The sequence below is a fragment of the Tachysurus fulvidraco genome, chromosome 15 (genome assembly GCF_022655615.1).
Source record: "Tachysurus fulvidraco isolate hzauxx_2018 chromosome 15, HZAU_PFXX_2.0, whole genome shotgun sequence".
NCBI lineage: Eukaryota > Metazoa > Chordata > Actinopteri > Siluriformes > Bagridae > Tachysurus > Tachysurus fulvidraco.
This window is the reverse complement of record NC_062532.1, coordinates 7508312-7522337: the sequence shown is the minus strand read 5'-3', so window position 1 is coordinate 7522337 and position 14026 is coordinate 7508312. Positions and strand designations below refer to the sequence as shown.

Here is a 14026-nt window from a genome sequence, read left to right as displayed (position 1 = left end):
CTCGTGCACATTTTAAAACTAAGGGCGATCGGGCTTTTGCTACCGCAGCTCCAAAGTTGTGGAACAATCTCCCTCTTCATTTAAGATATGCTACCACTGTCTCATTGTTTAAATCTGCTTTAAAAACCCACTTTTACTCTGTATGTTTTAACTCTGTTTGATGGGTTTTTTTGGATTGTGTTTTTATTTTTGCACTGTTCTTGTTTGTTTTTACTCGATGTACACCACTTTGGCTGCAACGGCTGTTTTTTTTAAATGTGCTTTATAAATTAATAAACTAAACTAAACTAAACACCCAGCCACCCTAACAGACATTAGGTGTGTTCATCTTGAGGTGGGGCTGTCAACACTGATTTGTATATGGGATCAAAGTACCGTGAGAGCAATTTTAGAGCCAATCAAACTGTCTGCTCACATGGTAATTAGATGTCATACGCTGATAAGATAACACACCAGTGTGGAGTGTGTGGAGTGTGTGGAGTGGTGTGCACTTTGTTTTTTGTAACGTTGAGCATGGCTCTGCATCCGAAAATGACAGACCTATTAGTTGTCCATTATTCACCCATCCCCTGTCGGATGTGCCACCACCAATTACCCAGAATGAAATTTTACTTTCAGGTAAGCTCTCATCTCATTACTCAGCAGAGGCAGCAGAACTTACTGCCCTTATAGAAGCCTGCAAGTTGGGAGAGGTTGAGACTGTGACTGTATACACTGATAGCAGGTACGCCTTCGACGTCACACATGACTTTGGTACATTGTGACAACATCAGGGGTTTTTGGCCTCCTTTCACTCACTATGGCCTGACAGTTGACCTCCAGAATGCAGTCCTACTTCCAAGAGCAATTGCAGTCTATAAATGCGAAACGCATATGCGTAATAATGATCCTTTTTCATAAGTAATGCCAGTCCATTTGGCCAGGTGTTGTGCAGTCGAGTGCATAAAGTCTCAGTCAGGCTGTCTCTATTATCCTTCTCTTAATTTGCATGCTCTATCAGATTTCCCATTATTATCAAGTTTAAGATTTCATCTCCTACTATCTATTTTACATACCTCCTCCTAATTTCCTATTATGGCTTTTAGCTCATACCGCCTACTTATTTATTCCTTTTATGGATTTACGATTTCTGATTTCCCAATATTTTCGACCTTGTTTCTGAGTATACATATACTACTTAAGCCTGACAATTCCTGAAACCAGCACATTCCTCTCTGGATTCCAAGAGAACACGTGTGTGGATTTTAACAACAGTCTCCGTGGATTATTTGTCCTCAACCTTCTCATCTTTTTGCTTCTATATAAAGTAGTTCTACGTCATCCCAAGCTTCTCAGCACTCCTGGCATCTTCACCATTTTAGGCAGCTTTCCTTATGCCTCCTTGCTCCCACCTACTTCTCCCTCTCAGGATGTTCTTATACTTATATTGACTAGGCCTTTCATCAATAAACTTCTTTTGATCCATGTTTCTCTAAGTGATTATTTCATTTTAATTAGCTTATCTACTACAGCTAAGGCACTTAGGCTTAATTGATTATGTGCTATAAAGTCTGAGTTTAATACTATTTAGATTCAGGTAGTTAGATTGAGTTATTATATTTTTACACTTTATCACACACTCTCCTTCTCTCAGATTTTTCTCAACACTTCCCATTACAAAAATAAGTTTTTAGTTTTGTTGTACAAATTTTGTTGATTTTGGAGATTAACATTATTCAGGAAAAAAGTGTAAAATTGTTTGAATTATCCCTTACACAATTATTACTATTATTAAACAAACACAGTCATTAATATTTTAATTCAAAGTTTTTAATATTAAAACATTACATATAAATTAACAAAATATAATATACAATATGTACAATATATACAGTTTATTGAAAATATTAGATGTTCTTTCTCCTCATTCTCTTCTTCTTGAGTGAAGGAAAATGCTGAAAAAAGAAAAGTAGACATGCACTGATTATTATATTGTTATATTTCTTTTATATAGAATGATAATTACGAAATTTTAATTACAGCTTATTATGTTATAACAATTATACTGTTATTGCTCTGGTCTTTAATAATTATGATATTCCAAAATTGTCATTCCACAAAATTGTCATTCCTCATTCTATTCAGCAGATTTCTATTAAGCAGATTGAAGAAATTCAATCATTGCAAAGTGTGAGTAATAACTGCAGAATAAAATTGTTTAGCCTTTGTCTAAGAATTATTGTGTGCATCAGAGTACTTACCACGTCCTGGCCAGCTTCCCTCGCCCGAAGCACAGCAGCAATCTGCTCAACCTGCACACACATATGAATATGTCGGTAAATTACAGTGTTTCATCTTTGGCTGCTCCCTGTTCAGGGTCACCACAGCAGATCGTCCGATCCACATGTTTTGATTTGGCACAGGTTTTATGTCTGAAGCCCTTCCTAACTCAACCCCCCCTGTGTGTGTGTTTATGTATGAGTGTGTGTATGAGTGTGTGTATGTGTACACGTACATGGGCATGCAGACGGTTGGGCTCTGCAATCAAGTTGACCAGGTCGTAGTTGTTCTCTCCTTCGATAACCAACCTGGTTATATGTTTGGCCCTAGTCGGGTAGATTTTAAATCATCTGCAGAGAGACGTGAGAGAGAGAGAAAAAAGATGAGTGAGATGGAGAGATGCTGCTCTGTCTTTTGTTTGGTTTTGTTTGGTTCCATATTCCAAAAGCAAGAGGAGTGTAAAGTAGACTGTATACACTGTTGTATTTAAGGAAACACTTCTCATGCTGTGAGGAAGTGTATTTGAGCTGCATTTGTGTGTAAGTTTGTATATGACTGTGAGACTCACACAGCATCCTGATCTGTTTGTCCAGATCAGCTGACTCCAACATGTAGATTGTCAGCTGCTTCTGAGCTGGTGCAGGAACAGCAGACTGGGAGATGAAGGAGCCTGTAGACAGAAAAACATAATAATACAATTTAAGTTAAAATACATTTTATTTTGGGGGGGGAGAGAGAGAGAGAGAGAGAGAGAGAGAGAGAGAGAGAGAGAGAGAGAGAGAGAGAGAGAGAGAGTATAATGATAATAAACTATAATTAAAAAAAGCCTGTAATGTTAGTTATTAATCCTTAAATACAATATGACCCTCACTGTGCTGTTGTGTAAATGAAATTATTAGGTACATTCTACAGGTAGAAAACACATTGTAACTAAAAGTCCGGAGCTAATCGTGTATGTGTCTAATCACTATGTTACACCTGGTTTACTGTAACACCTGTAGCGAGGATTGTGAAAAGTCACCAAACAACAGAAGAAATATGTTGTGAAAATAAAATAGATTCTTAAGTCAAGTTCATCGGTTCAGTATTTTTACTGTCATTTATACCTGTGTCCAAGTTCGCTAGCACGGTAAGTAGCATTGTGCTAATTCACGTAAAAAGAGGATCTTGCTTAGATAGAAAACATTAGACTGTAACACGGTGTCATTTAAACCTGCTTTATTGTAAAAACACTATTAAATCAAAGTCACATTCTCTACATGTATTATGACATCAGTGATGTGTGTTATGAGTTTGATGACAGTACAGTGTATTACAGTAAAGCTATTGATTTTTAAATTTTTTGAAAAATCATAAAAAATCAAGAAAAAGACATTTCTCCCAAATAAGTGTTTTAGTACATGTATTATGACATCAGTGATGTGTGATCTGAGTTTGATGACAGTACAGTGTATTACAGTAAAGCTATCGATTTTTTAATTTTTTGAAAAATCATAAAAAATAAAAAAAGACATTTCTCCCAAATAAGTGTTTTAGTACATGTATTATGACATCAGTGATGTGTGTTCTGAGTTTGATGATAGTACAGTGTATTACAGTAAAGTTATTGATTTTTTAAAATTTTGAAAAATCATAAAAAATAAAAAAAAGAGATTTCTCCCAAATAAGTGTTTTAGTACATGTATTAGGACATCAGTGATGTGTGTTATGAGTCTGGGGACAGTACAGTGTATTACAGTAAAGCTATTGACTGTTTTTGTATTCGTTTTTCGGGGTTTGCACTTTGCAGACGGTCCCTTGGAATCTGTCTCTTCGGTGTTCGCACATAGAGAATTATGTATTTTTCCGTAATTCCGTATTTCCAACGCGGAGGAAAGCTGATATTGAGTAAGATTAGGTCGTAGCTGCATTCTAGCTGCCTCTCTACATTACTAAGATAAAAAAGAGGTGTTATTCGTGTAGTAACACCCTTTAGCTCAGGAGCTATTGACTCGGGAAAATCGAATCTGGGAATATGGGGCCAACTTTACTTAAGTATATGGGGCCAACTTTACTTAAGTACATTCTCTTACCATGAGCTGACTGAGTTTGGTTGAAAGGAGCGCGGAAACCCATGGAGTTCTCTTTCTTTCTTTAAAGTAGGATGTAGGATGTTGCTCCGTGTAGCTCATTTTTGTGTTTGGATTTAAACAAAAATAAACAAGTTAATGAAATACATCAAACATGACAGATATGACGTGTGCACAGGTTCTAACAGGGCTCGCGAGATGTGGATAAAAATATTTAATAATAGATTAAGAAAAATAAGTTTTCATAATTGTTGTTAACAAGTATTAATAAAATATAAAAAATTTAAAAATAATAAAGCTATTATTACTGAGGTTTTTTTAATATTTGATAAAAATATTTTTAGTAGATTAAGAAATTATTTGTTTTCTATCCACATGAGTGGATAGAAGCTACAAAAAATAAATTACCTTGTTGAATAAATCATTTAGTATATTTCATGCATCAGTGTTCACTTTTCTGTGCATTTTTCCCCCCACTGCCAAAGGTCCAGAATTTAAGTCGTTTTTTTCATGTGATTACTGTTATCATTGTTTTAATCAATGCTTGTGACAAATATTCTGGACCTGGTTCTGGAATTCTGGAATCTGGTTACTTTTGCTGAGTTTATGATTACAATAAACATCTTTGGCCTACAAAATCGCCTACATATGTCTTTTGACACCAATTGTAATATTTTGCAAGGCCTAATACTTTACTTTGGTTATAGTATTGTAAGGAATAATTATTTCTACTAAGATTTTTCACAACAGAAGCATCGCCTCTGAATGATGGGGGGGGTTATATATATGAAATTAAAAGGATTTCTATATTTTATCCACTCAATAGTCTACAATATAATATCCATATAAACATAGCGTAATTATAATAATAAAACATAGTGGGATATTCAGTTATATTGGCTGTGCAATATCATCTTATGTGATTTTCCAATACCGGCAGACTGGAAATGCTTCTCTCCTTCGGTGCGCGTCTTTATTCCTCTGAGAACTTCAAAGCAAACAGCTTGAGGTAAATTATCTGGAATGATTAGTATATTAATTGATTTACGATTCCTACCCAGCTAACACATGACGTACTAGTTACGTAATAATTGCACCCAAGAAGACTGGAACTGACCAGTGTACTGAATACATAAGTGTCAAGACAAATACAGCAACAAGCAAAGAGGCATTGGCAGAGAGTCAAGAAATGATGATGAAAATACAGGGCTGTCAAGTGTCATGCATTGAGAGTGACAGTCACTCATTTCGGTCTGTTGTCACGCTCTCCCGCAACACATTGTATTTCTCACGCAGAAAAGTTTTTTGACTATTTATCATATATTTAATATGCCGCAGCACCCAAAATGTATCAGCCCACAGCGCTTAGTGGAGCCTGACACTTATCAGCCAATCAAAAAAAAGTGGCTACACAATAGCCAATCAGAAAATAGCACTAGATTTAAGAAAGATTTAACGCAACAACCAATGCGAGGATATTCGATGGTCGGTTTGAACAAAACCTCAAAACGAAACAATCATGACCCTAAAAATGGCTGGGCTTAAGCCGAACTGTTTTAAATGGGAGCCAACATTACAAATGATAAAGGAGTCCAAAAAGGCAACAAACACTTAAGATACCAGCAGACAAGCTAATCCAGCACAAATTAGTGCATAAAAGGTCACCAAAATGAAGTATTTGAACCTCAAATTTAAATACAAAAGGAGGAGACCTTTTTGAAAAAAAAAAAGAACCCCCCTTTCAATAGGCTGGCTACGGCCCTGGTAATATAGCAAATAAAAGCTTAAAAAGAAGCATTTTGTTTGTTTCAGAGTGGTAATGTGTATCAGAGCGCAAATTGAACTAACCTGAAAGGTAATTGTTGAGTAAGAAGTAACCACTTCTATGCTCATCTTTGGCTGCTTCTCTTCTGTGCCTTCCGGGTGTAACGATAGAGTTTCAGTCCGACGGTTTTGGGAGCAATGACTCCGGGTGTTTGGGGTGTTCTCCGTCAACAAAAACATTCCACCTTCACTTTATATATATAAAGTATATGTGTGTGTGTGTGTGTGTGTGTGTGTGTGTGTGTGTGTGTGTGTGTGTGTGTGTGTGTGTGTGTGTGTGCAGGGGTGTAGATTATCCCCCGCACTTTTTATAAAAAGTAAATTCGTCCCCCTCACTTTTTTATTGGAGAGTTGTGTTCACCACATGTTGAGGTTTTAATGGAGCAATGTATATAAATGCAGAGTGATAAATGCAGTTTAAGATAGTCTATACATGACATTCACGGCAATCAGTCACTTACTTGTCATGTCATCATCACGCGCCCCCAGTACTGTAGCTTGATTCGCACCTGCGGTCCAGCATTCGGTTACGATGAGCTCAAAGTGGCAAAAAACGCTTCACTCCTTTTTTATAGAAGTGTAAATTGGCATATGGTATCCAATTGTGTTGCACAATGTACAACTATAAATATTTGGGGTTAGATAAGGTACATAGATGTCCTTTTAAGGGTACTGTCCCAGTGGCAAGCTGTTCTATTTCTTTCTTTCTTTCTGTTTTATAATCATATATAATCATAACGCATATAAAGCATGATTAAAAAAATCGTGATTAAAAATAAAACCTGTCATTTACACAAGGCTTAACTGAAAAAAAAAAAACAGATAACACTAGACTAGACAGACTTCCCTCTCCCCAGACACTTCCTCCAGCTCTTCCGGGGGAATACCGAGGCGTTCCCAGGCCAGCCGAGAGACATAGTCCCTCCAACGTGTCCTAGGTCTTCCCTGGGGCCTCCTCCCGGTTGGACATGCCCGGAACACCTCCACAGGGAGGCGTTCAGGAGGAATCCGGAACAGATGTGGAGGAGCAGCGGCTCTACTCTGAACTCCTCCTGAGTGACTGAGCTCCTCACCCTATCTCTAAGGGAGCGCCCAGCCACCCTGCGGAGGAAACTCCTGTATCCGGGATCTTGTCCTTACGGTCATGACCCAAAGCTCATGACCGTAGGAACGTAGATCGACTTCTAAATAGAGAGCTTCGCCTTGCGGCTCATCTCTTTCTTCACCACAACAGACTGATATATCGACCGCATCACTGCAGAAGATACACCGATCCGCCTGTCGATCTCCCGCTCCATCCTTCCCTCACTCGTGAACAAGACCCCAAGATACTTAAACTCCTCCACTTGAGGCAGGAGCTCTCCACCAACCTGAAGGGGGCAAGCCACCCTTTTCCGGCTGAGAACCATGGCCTCGGACTTGGAGGTGCTGATTCTCATCCCCGCCGCTTCACACTCGACTGCAAACCGTCCCAGTGTACGCTGAAGGTCCTGATTTGAAGAAGCCAACAGGACAACATCATCTGCAAAACGCAGAGACGAAATCCCGTGGTCCCCAAACTGGACTCCCTCCGGCCCCCGACTGCGCCTAGAAATCCTGTCCATATAAGTAATGAACAGGACCGGTGACAAAGGGCAGCCCTGCCAGAGTCCAACATGCACCGGGAACAAGTCTGACTTACTGCCGGCAATGCGATCCAAACTACTGCTCCGGTCATATAGGGACCGGACAGCCCTTAGCAGAGGGCTCCGGACCCCATACTCCCAGAGCACCCCCCACAGGTCACCACGAGGGACACAGTCGAATGCCTTCTCCAGATCCACAAAGCACATGTGGACTGGTTGGGCAAACTCCCATGAACCCTCCAGCAACCTGGTGAGGGTATAGAGATGGTCCATTGTTCCACGACCAGGATGAAACCCGCATTGTTCCTCCTGAATCCGAGGTTCGACTATCGGCCGAATTCTCCTCTCTAGTACCCTGGCATAGACTTTTCCGGGGAGGCTGAGGAGTGTGATCCCCCTGTAGTTGGAACACACCATCCGGTCCCCCTTCTTAAACAGAGGGACCACCACCCCAGTCTGCCAGTCTAGAGCGATGTTGCAGAGGCGTGTCAACCAAGACAGCCTCACAACATCCAGAGACTTAAGGTACTCAGGGCGGACCTTGCCACCGAGGAGCTTCTACCTCAGTGACCTCAGCTTGGGGGAGTCCACAACCGAGCCCTCTGCCTCTGCTTCCTCAGTGGTGGCATTGAGGAGATCCTCAAAGTACTCCTTCCACCGTCCGAGGATGTCACCAGTGGAAGTCAGCAGATTCCCACTCCCACTGTAAACAGTGTGCACAGGGCACTGCTTCCCCCTCCTGAGGCGCCGGACGGTTTGCCAGAATTTCTTCGAGGCCAACCGATAGACGTTCTCCATGGCCTCACCAAACTTCTTCCATACCTGAGTTTTTGCCTCTGCAACCACCCGGGCTGAAGGTCGATGGCCCTCCGGTACCTATCAGCTGCCTCCTTCAGCTTGACGGCATCCCATACTTCCGGGGTCCACTACCAGGTTCGAGGATTGCTGCCACGACAGGCACTGGAGACCTTACGGCCACAGCTCCGTGCGGCTGCATCGACAATGGAGGTGGAGAACATGGTCCACTCGGACTCAATGTCTCCAACCTCTCTCGGGATCTGGTTGAAGCTCTGCCAGAGGTGAGAGTTGAAGAGCTCTCTGACCGGAGACTCTGCCAAACGTTCCCAGCGGACCCTCACAGTACATTTGGGTCTGCCAAGTCTGTCCAACTTCCTCCCCTGCCATTGGATCCAACTCACCACCAGGTGGTGATGAGTTGACAGCTCCGCCCCTCTCTTTACTCGAGTGTCCAAGACATACAGCCGGAGGTCAGATGAAACAACCACAAAGTCGATCATCGACTTCCGACCTAGGGTGTCCTGGTGCCATCAAATAAGTGTAATCAGTTATGATTTAAAATGGAAATACAATTGCATTAGAATGACAGGAAATAATTTGTATTGCTCCCATGCAGTGTTGGGCAATAACTTTACTGTAATTTAAACTTTACTGTAATTTAAACTTTACTTTTCATTCATTCATTCGTTTTCTACCGATTATCCGAACTACCTTGGGTCACAGGGAGCCTGTGCCAATCTCAGGCGTCATCGGGCATCAAGCCAGGATACATTCTGGACGGAGTGCCAACCCATCGCAGGGCGCACATACACACTCTCATTCACTCACACACTCACACACTACGGACACTACAGACACTACGGACATGCCAATCAACCTACCATGCATGTCTTTGGATCGGGAGAGGAAACCCCCAAGGAGAACATGCAAACTCCACACACACAAGGCGGAGGCGGGAATCAAACCCCCAACACTGGAGGTGTGAGGCAAACATGCTAACCACTAAGCCACCGTGCCCCCCCCCCCCCAGTTACTTTTGACAGTAACTAATACTCTAACGCATTACTTTTTAAATAAAGTAACTCTGTTATGGTGCGTTTGTCCGTTTTTTAATTTTTTTAATGAATTCTATTTTGGCTGCAGTGTAGCCTACAGCCTAACCTGTTTACAGCAGTGACGCATTGTAGGATTGGTGGATGCCAACCACTGTAAACACGCTGAAGTCGCCGAACTATGGGGGTGTTTCCGTTTATTCAAGTATGTGTAGCAGTAATGGCGAGTCAAGGCGAGAGCAAGATGAGTTTCTCAAAGTGGAAATATGCTCATTATTTCACTTTAGTTGAGCACAAGAGCGGTTCTAGTGCTTTTTTAGGGTGGCTTCAGCCCCCCTAAAACTGTAATTTTTGCTTTCATAAATAAACAAAAATAATGTTAAAATGCAGGACATGTCGTCGATGGGAAAGAAAATTTTTTATCAGCTTGATCCAAGAGCTGTGTGCTTTAACTCTCTACATTTGATTATATTGTCTTCTGGTAAAGTAGGTTCCTGTCTTTTGTATACTATCTGCTTAACTCACTTTGTTCTAGAGTAGTGTGATTTGAATTGTGTTATATTCTATAGCATTGTTGATTTTTATAGTGTTGGTCTTTGTTGTTCTCTCAGCGGATTAATCAGGAGTAGTTTCAGTCTCCCTTAAGGTGTGAATTGGGGCAGGGCTTACCTATTTAAATTGAAGGTTCTGTTTGTCAGAATCCCTCTCTAACATTAGTGTCTAATACTGTTTGATATATTCTACCATACCTTAATTCTCACTCTTGTTTGACTACAAATATGTGCATTAAACCCATCTCTGTACTCAAGGCCTACTCTCGCAGACGCTCTCATCCACAAAGCAGAGGTCACAATCCCAGTAACCTCATCTACTCTCCTCTGTTGTGTAAGTCTCAAACAGTGGTGGTAGGTGGGCTCTGGAATTGTCAGTCTGCGGTAAAGAAAGCTGATTTTATCTCTGCTTTAACTTCCCATTACTCCTTTGATTTTCTTGCTCTAACAGAGACCTGGATATCCCCACAGAACACTGCTACACCAGCTGCTTTATCCTCCGCCTATGCTTTCTCTCACTCACCACGAGAAACAGGCAGGGGTGGTGGTACAGGTTTATTCTTGTCAAAGAAATGGTGCTTTATATCTCTACTCTTCTCTCATTTAACCATCTCTTCTTTTGAATTCCATGCCATTTCAGTTACCTCTCCTATCAACCTTGTTATCATTGTTGTCTACCGCCCTCCTGCTTCCTGGAAGAAATGGACTCACTGCTTAGTGCTTTCCCTTCTGATAGCTCCCCCGACAGTGCTTGGTGACTTCAACCTCCCCTCTGACAAGCTACATTCTTCTTCCCTCCTGTCTCTTCTCGACTCTTTCTCCCTCACACTCAACAGCTACATCCCCACACACAAAAGAGGCAATGTCCTGGACCTGGTTTTCACCCGTCCTTCTCCAGCTTCTACCATCACTACCTATCCTACCTAAAACTACCTCTCACCCCCTTGCTCTTACTCGCCGCAACCTTCACTCTGTCTCCCCTTCATCTGTAGCTTCTGGCACTCTTTCTTCCCTTCCTGATACTGGGTCTTTTTCCTAACTACCCTTGGACTCAGCCACAGATACTTTCCTCTCATCTCTTTCCTCAACTATGGACTTCCTCTGCCCTATGTTCACTAAACCCAAGAAAACTTCTTGTTCTGCTCCTTGGCTTTCAGATGTGCTGCACAACAATCGAAGAGAGCTAAGATCATCAGAGAGAAAGTGGAAGAATCACAACTTGATGCAGATCTTGACTTTTACAGAACACTTCTTGTCAAGTTCTCCTCAGATATGACTTCTGCCAAGACTTCCTTCTACAAGGAAAAGCTTGAAGCTTCCTCACATGACCCTCGGAAATTCCACAACATCATCTCTTCTCTGCTCAACCCCCTGGCTCCACCTTCTTCATCCTCCCTGACTGCAGAAGACTTTGCTTCTTTCTACCAGGAGAAGATTGAGGAAATCTGCCGGACCTTCACTTCAGCCCCGACTGCACTTACATCTCAGAGTATGCATTCTCCTACACCTTCGTTGTCACATTTCTCAACTGTGGCAGCAGAAGAGATTTTACAACTCATCCAGTCCTGCAATCCCACCACCTGCCCATTGGATCCACTCCCTACCACTATGCTCCAGACCATCTCACAAGACCTCTTGCCCTTCATTTCCACTATCGTCAATAGATCCATCGCATCTGGTCAGGTACCAACTACTTTCAAGAGAGCAAGGGTTATTCCCATCCTAAAGAAACCTGCTCTGGATCCATGAGACATCAATAACTATAGACCGGTATCACTTCTCTCATTTCTTTTAAAAATTCTTGAACGCATTGTCTATAATCAACTGTCTGTCTATCTCTCACAGAACAACCTCCAAGATCCCAAACAGTCTGGCTTTAAAGCAGCTCACTCTACAGAGACAGCCCTTTTGGATGTCTCTGAGAAGCTACATACTGCTAGATCAGCCAAACTGTCATCTGTCCTTATCCTCCTTGACCTTTCAGCAGCGTTTGATACGGTCAACCACAAGACTCTCTTATCCACCCTCAAGACTCTTGGGATTTGCGGATCAGCTTGGGAATGGTTTGCTCCCTACCTGGAAGGAAGCTCATATCACGTAACATGGAGGGGAGTGACATCTGCTCCACGCAGACTCTACACTGGCGTCCCACAGGGCTCAGTACTTGGTCCTCTTCTTTTCTCCCTGTATGCTCACTCTCTTGGGGATTTTATTTCATCACATGGGTTCTCTTACCACTGCTATGCTGATGATACACAACTTATCTTGTCTTTCCCACCCTCAGATGCCACAGCTTCTGACCGGATCTCAGCATGTCTGGCAGAAATTTCATCATGAATGACTGCTCATCAGTTAAAGCTCAATCCTAGCAAAACTGAACTGCTGTTCATCCCAGGTGATTCACCCCCAGGTCATGATCTTGCTATATCCTTGCACAATGATCTGATCTCCCCTTCAGCAACAGCTCGCAACCTTGGGGTAACCATGGGCAATCAACTGTCCTTTTCCTCTCATGTTGCTAATGTGACTCGCTCATGTCAGTTTCTTCTCTACAACATTAGAAGGATTCGGCCATTTTTGTCCACACAGACTGCTCAGGTACTTGTTCAGTCTCTTGTCATTTCTAGACTGGATTACTGCAATGCACTGCTGGCAGGTTTACCTATGAACGCAATCCGTCCTCTGCAAATGATCCAAAATGCAGCTGCCCGGCTTGTTTTCAACCTGCCTAAGTTCTCGCATACCACCACGCTGCTGCGATCCCTCCACTGGCTTCCGGTAGCTGCACGCATCCGATTCAAAACACTGATGCTGGCCTACAAAGCCAAAAATGGACCAGCTCCCTCTTACCTCAAAGCCTTCATCATTCCTCGCACTGCACCCCGTAACCTCCGATCTACCAGCACTGCTCGACTGGTTCCACCATCTGTCAGGGTAAGAGGCAAATACACTACAAGACTTTTCTCTGTTCTGGCACCAAGGTGGTGGAATGAACTTCCCCTAGAGGTCCGGACAGCTGAGTCACTGGCTATTTTCAAGCGGCAACTGAAGACCTACTTATTCAGGAAACACTTCAACTAGCACTTCTTTCCTTTTGCATTAAAAAAAAAAAAAAAAAACCTTGAACAAATGTTTTAAACTCATGGTATCTTAAGTATGTAACCTAGTGAACCAGCATTAATGTATTCAATGTTAAAGATTTAAGCACTTATGTACGTCGCTCTGGATAAGGGCGTCTGCCAAATGCTGCAAATGTAAGAGCGATTTTTTTTTTTTTTTTTTTACTTACGTGTGCATTGTAGTCTTTCAAAAGTGTGTCATCAGCTGTCTGCTTTATGGAGAAGCACAGGTACTGCTTTTCACCTCAAAGCAGTAAAATTTCACTATTCTTATTACCAGAGTTGATGGCACAGACAAAATATTAATGCAAACAATCCATTCAATACTAAATAAAAATAACATTTATTGATTTGGTCTTTGTCTTGTGAATATTTTTTATTAATGACTGCATTAATTTACACACTTCGTAGGGAATGCACACATACATGAACTGATATTGATTCAAGACTAGCATCATTACATCATGTGTAGAATTTTGGTGTCCACTTTTGCCATTTTAAATAATACCATAACATTTGGCTTACTTTGTAGTCATATAATATAAAACTCTTAGAATATAAAATTCTTGTTTTAAATTCTCACTGAGGGCTAAAACCCGATCCGATAGATATCTGATTTGTTAAAACTGGTCCATTTACATTAGGCCACATAAATGCGTCTTGGCGAATCGGATATCAATCTGATCTTTCTACTCCCGCCCAATATGCAAATATATTTTACCTCATTTC

The 14026-nt window shown here is 41.6% G+C and overlaps 1 long non-coding RNA gene across 1 annotated transcript; it reads right to left on the bottom strand.

Moving 5' to 3' along the window:
* Positions 1-1793: 1793 nt before the first annotated feature.
* LOC125138619 lies at positions 1794-4443 on the bottom strand. Its single transcript, XR_007137867.1, has 5 exons — positions 4332-4443; positions 2828-2929; positions 2495-2609; positions 2241-2291; positions 1794-1934 (listed from the first exon to the last, which is right to left on the bottom strand). It is a non-coding gene; the product is annotated as an uncharacterized LOC125138619 (long non-coding RNA).
* Positions 4444-14026: the final 9583 nt, after the last annotated feature.